Below are 6,000 nucleotides of genomic sequence, written 5' to 3'. Positions count from 1 at the left end.
TCAGGCGTGCGCGCTCCGGAGCCCAAGGCCGGGCTGTCCCCAGCGGGGACAGCTCCAGGCAGGCGGGGCTGGTCACCAAGGCGAGTACGCCTCCCAGGGGCTGTTTCCCCGCGGTCCGGCAGAAGCAGCGGCTCTGAGTGATGTGCGTGTGCGTGTGCAAGGGCGTGTGCGCGTGAGAGCGCGGTGCGCGCGCAAAGCAGGGCAGGACAGGGCAGGAGGAGCTCGGGATGCAGCGGTGCAAGCCTGTAGTTTCCAGCCTTGAGATCGGAAGCTGTAACCACAGAACTCATTTGTCCCCCTGGGTTCTCCACAGGGTCGTCTCCCTCTTTCTTGCCCAAGACTCCCCATCTGATTCCCAAGAAAACCCCTCTCGGGGTCTGGGGATGTGCGTGGACACCTGCCCTACACGAGCCAGGGTGGACTGAGAGGCGCGGTGTGGCTGGGAATGCCACTGCACTCGTTTTGGCCGCCTAGCTCCTTACTTAGTTTGCGTTTCACCACCAGGAAGCCCATTGTAGGGACTTGTGCCTCTGGCTTGGCCGTAGGACTTGCACGGGGACACGATTTTTATTTATGGGGCTCAGGGAGGAGGTCTTTGACCAGTTGTGATCCTGTTGTGCTCCTTTTCAACTTGCTGGCTCCTTTCCAGTGATGGGAAATTGGGGAGGAGGGGGTGCCTACACCTTTTCAATTCTGAAATAATGACTCCCCTTTTCTTCAGTCTGTGATTCTCATAATTTCACACAAAACAGGGGCTGTCAATTATCTCTCCATGAGGAAAGAGAAAAGAAGAGCAGTGGAAGGAAACTTGGGCCGAAATAAATTCCACTTCTTGAAAACATTAACCAGGGACTCCCTCCCTCTGAGTCCCACCCAGTGTGTCCAACTCTCAAGGGGAAAACAGGACAGAGACATTTTTAAAAAGGCTAAACGTTTGTCTCCTTTGCCGAGGCTGTGGACCCAGTTGTCAAACTGTCTTTTTTGTAAACCTGGGATTCAGAGGTTTCTAAAAACCAACTTCATAGTTTTAGTGGTCCTCTGTCTGCCAGGAGGTTTGCACCTGAGGGTTTTCCAGTGATTTGGAAGTATCTTGGTCTGTATCTGTCTCTTGGATTCATTAGTGCCAGCCATTAATTCTTCATAAGACCTCCTGTCCTGAGTAAAGGCTCGGAGGACTACGGAAACACTTGCTACTTACCCCAAGGGGTCCTCACCAGCCAGGATCCTGGTACACCTTCAATCACTGCTTTTCAGAAGATAATTTAGAGACAGCTAAATTTTAACAAGACGTGTTAATGGTAAAATGTTAGTGTTTCAGTAGATGAGTTTTTTTGTTTTTAGAACCAAAGTTTAGCTTTTCTTTGAATTATTTATCAGGCTGTGTGCCCAAAGGCCTTCCTAAGAGAAGGCAAAGGCTTTACCTCTATTTATTTAAAGCATATGTCAACATAATAGTTTAAAGCTAGCCTTTTGGAAAACAACAAATAATTGTGTCTGTCACCACCCACCTTTTTGCCTGTGAAAACTGAAAAAAAAAAAAAAGACCTAATTACTTACATAGAAAACCATACTCAGTTAACAGTTCACTAAAATATTGCCTGCATTCCTGCTAAGCTCCTCCTCCTCCTTAAGTATAGTACAGTTTGGTAATATACAGCACATATTTACACACGATGTAAATATACATATGCGCAAGGGTAGATGTTTATGTACATAACGTAACAAAACATATACATACCCCAACTGAATACATTTGCAGAGAACATGCCCATGTGGAAGGCACCAAACTTCGGCGATCAACAATACGTTTTTAACCAAGAGTCTTAATTTAAGAGGAAGTGAGTCAGTCTGCTTCATATTGGAAAAAAATTTCAAAATTTCTTTTGAAATGTGAATGGTGCTTATTGGAGGTGGCACCACAGAAATCAATAAAAATAGACACATATTACTATTTTAAATACATTGCATTTGAAAGTACTGTGAATTTAAATAGTGTTTTATGTAAAATTTTTAAAAAGCAGTAAGCTTTAAAATGCACATTTAAAGTGTAAACATTCAACTAAAGTCAGGTAGATTTTTTTATCTTTTTTATATATTAAATGCTGTTGTCTTAGAATACAAATTTAATTCTGTATACATTGAAAGACAGTAGTTTTATTTTCCACTTTACTGTAAAGAACACATTTATAGATATTTTTATGGGCCTTTATATACATTAAAAGGCATTCAGTAGTCCGGTGATAATTTGAAACATACAAGCAAATTTGAAGCACATATTTATACTTGAGATTGTCTGTATTGTTAATATGGGATGACATGTTACTTATTTGTCACTTTCATATAGTACTTTGAACCTATAAATTTCCAGAATTTTTTTGTTAAAATAAAGATTATTGTTAAAGTGAACATATTGGTATTTATTGGCAAGAGTCCAAATGCTCGTGTGTGCCGATGTAAATGGAGAGAATGTTATACCTGAATTTTACCTTTTAAAAGCTATCTATTCTAGTTGATGACTGAATCAGCATGGTAGTTGTAAGGCTTTCTTAATATTACAGTGAAAGGAGCGCTCTTATGTAATGAATTATTTTTGCTAATGTTATAAAATATTATGTTTTATTTTTCTCATGTTTATATAAAAGTATATTTCTTTGCTGAAAATATATATGTGATGTTCCTGATGATGCTTGTTCCCCTGTGGAAGTTATTGTTATTTAGTTTCAGAGGAGAGAATTTCAAAGGCCAATGACTCATTGGTGTTTCTGAATATTTATAATGAGCTGGTAAAAACAAAAATCAGTTTAGCCCAGCTACTTTTTGAGTTTTGTTTCTTAATGACGTAAGATGTTTGAAGTTTAAGTAATGAAAGTGCCACAAGTGAAAATTTCAAAAAGAGAAATAAAAAAAGAGAAGACTATTATGTGGAAAACAGTAAAATCGTTTTTCTCTAGTCGGGGCTTTAAAATCAAAACAAAAATGTTAGTGTTTTATTTTAGAAAGTTTTCCATCTGATGGTGTGGCATGATATGAGGAGATTTGGGCTATGTAATGACTTAAAATTGCACAGTGTTCATTCAAAAATTTGGTTGAAGAGTCATTCACTACCAAATTGTAAAATAATCTTTTCTGTCAATTTAATTAATGAAGTGGGTAAAGGACTATTTTAGCCGGCTCAAATTACATATGCACAAAGATTTGTAAGAATAAATACTTTGGCATTCTGTGGCCTAAAAGCAGACAGAACTATAATATAGCAAATAAACCTCCCCAGAATGTAGGCATCCAAGATTCAATTTCATTAAAAAATTTGGCAGTTAAAGAAAAGAAGGAAAAATGCTTATTAAATCAGGGTAGCTATAAAATATTGACAGATCTCACGTTTCATATCCAACTAGGCTCTCAGAAGGCTGCTGGGATGTTGGTGGAGTGCAAGTTACTATGTCAAACAATTTTTCATAGTGAATTATCTTTTCAATACCCTCGGATTTAAGCCACAGCTCCATAGACTGATGCTTCTCCCCTTTTTCTTTTCGATTTCTTTTTAAATTTTCATTCCCTCTTTCTTTCTTTCCCTACCCCCACCTTGCCCCAAGTCGGTACCGGCAGGGGATGGGGGTGGGGCACTACCCAGAAAGGCTTTGGCAGACCTTGGGAGGCCGAGCCTTTGCCCAGGTGTCCCGCTTTCAGCGACACACACTCAGTATCCTGAGACCTCTCAGATGTTTCATTTCTTTCCTCATCCAAGTACTAGCATCTTTTAAAGAGAAAACAAGGCAATATCCTAATGAAAGCAAAATAAATTGGAGGATTATTTGTATAATTCAGGCTCCTTTCTTTCTAGCTGCTAAGAAAAAAACAATGGTGGAAATTTGAGCAATTTTGCCTGACTACCATAGTTAGATTTGCAGGGCACGGATGACTTCTCCAGGACATGTCTTGGTCTCTCTTACCACCTGTACTAACAGTGTAGGTACACATGCCCGAGTGGGGTCAAAGTGGGGCTTTTACCTGGGCTAAGACATTGCCCCCAGATTCAAGTAGAGGCAATCGAGGGGCCAACCTGCCAGGGTGGGCTAAGTACATTGACCGAACTTATTAGAGAATTGTTCACCTTTCTACTTTGTCCCGTGAGGAGAGACACACACACACACACATTTTATAAAGTACTTCAAATTAATATTAACAATCCAACTGGGATTGTAAAACTTATTTACATTTAGCAATGAATTAAAATGTTAGCATTTTACATTTAATGAATTAGGGTCTCAGTCTCCTTGTATGATCTGCTTTGGAAACATTTGCTGAAGAAACGGTTGCAGGATTTTCAGGAGGATGGTTTTCTTTGTATAATCTGGTGGCTTGGAAGGTGTTGTTCCTTTACTTTCTCTAGGGACAAAGTGGAGAGGACAAGGACAAGTACTATAGGTGGTGACTCGGCCCCTGGACTGGTTGAAAGTAGGCTGCGGCAGAGCAGGATGGGATGCAAGATGATTTGGGTTTAGCTGGCAGAACACCAGTAAACATTAATTACAGATTTTTTTAAAAAAAGCTAAAGCTATCTAGTTGCAAATATTTTTAAAAAGCACGGTGTTAGTAAACTTTGTATTAATAAACTTTGCTTTCTTTTTCAAAAATGTCTAGAAGATTATGTCCCTTTATTTTGCCATCTAGTTAAATAAGCTGAATATTGCACTCACCAATAAAGCATGAATCTCCAAGAATCAATGAAATTGTGTGCTAGAGAAGGAGGAGATACTGCTGATTTCATTTCTGCTATACTTTCAGGAGAAAGTGGCTAAGTGAAAGTATGGACTAGTCGCGCTTTATATTTATTCATGAAATTGTTTTATTACACTAACAAAAATGATGTTAACCTTGAAAAAGTTTGATCATTTTCTGAAATTTGTAATGACTCCTATTTTTAGGTACACATGAAATTAGAGAAATTCTTCTCTAGTGTTTGTTTGCATAAAACCAAAACATATAGGAAAAGATCAGTGAATAAAGGAATAGAGATGTTTAGCAACTGGTCTTTAGACCTAGGACTGTACTACTGGGGTACTCTTCATCAGCCTATGTTATTTTTTTGAACCTTCCAAAATTTACACAGTGTGAAATTGTTATAGAATCACTAATTATGCCTCACTCCAGAACCTTTCAATAAAATGATGCCTTCCATGGATGATTTAAGGCAAAACCAAATAATAGACTTATTCTCAGGAATTTCTCTTGGCCTAAGTATTTACAGGATTTTCTTTAAAAAAAAAATCCTATCTGCAGGGCTATTTATTTTGCTGTCTTTCTTCTCTCATTTTAGAGGTAGGACCTGCTTCTCCATGTTGGTGTGGAGCTTGGCGGACGCTGTTGAGAGGTAGCCATGTAATTTCTTTATCTTTCACCTGCAAATTACACACATTATTTTGCAGCTCAAAATAAGCTTTCCCAACGAGTTGCATTCAGTAAATGTCTTTCACAGCATTAGTACAGAACTGAGGTACAAAAGAATATTAATCTAATACATTCCAAAATTCAAATACTTGTGATTAATAAGCATTATTATCTATAAATAAGGCCCTAATGATACTTTGGCAGTGTTGTAAACACAAGAATCAGAGGCAATTATTGTCATTATTGTTCGGCAAGTACTTCCCATGAATACCAAATGGGTGTTGCTGTCCAGCTACTTGGCAAGAGGGTTCCTATAAAGAAACAGATGTTGGCCAATCAGGACCGGCCACTATTAGCTGCCCAAGACTCAGGGTCCTTAAAGAAAAGGGGTGTGTGTGTATGATTGTGCAGACATTAAAAACCGTTGTGATTTTTTAAATGCCCCTTTTTTATAAGCATACAATTGTCTTGAAAATAATGCTGTTTTCCAGTCCTGACTTGGGTGAATTGAAGGCATCAGTGACCATTGTGTTCCTGGATGCAAAGTTCTCTTTGGTGAGGCTCTTCTGCCTGCCGATGGGTTAGTAGTGAAATCAGTGGACAACAAATAAG

Source organism: Fukomys damarensis, unplaced genomic scaffold, assembly GCF_012274545.1.
Source record: "Fukomys damarensis isolate Sample0158 unplaced genomic scaffold, DMR_v1.0_HiC HiC_scaffold_9, whole genome shotgun sequence".
Taxonomy (NCBI): domain Eukaryota; kingdom Metazoa; phylum Chordata; class Mammalia; order Rodentia; family Bathyergidae; genus Fukomys; species Fukomys damarensis.
This window is presented reverse-complemented; position numbering follows the sequence as displayed.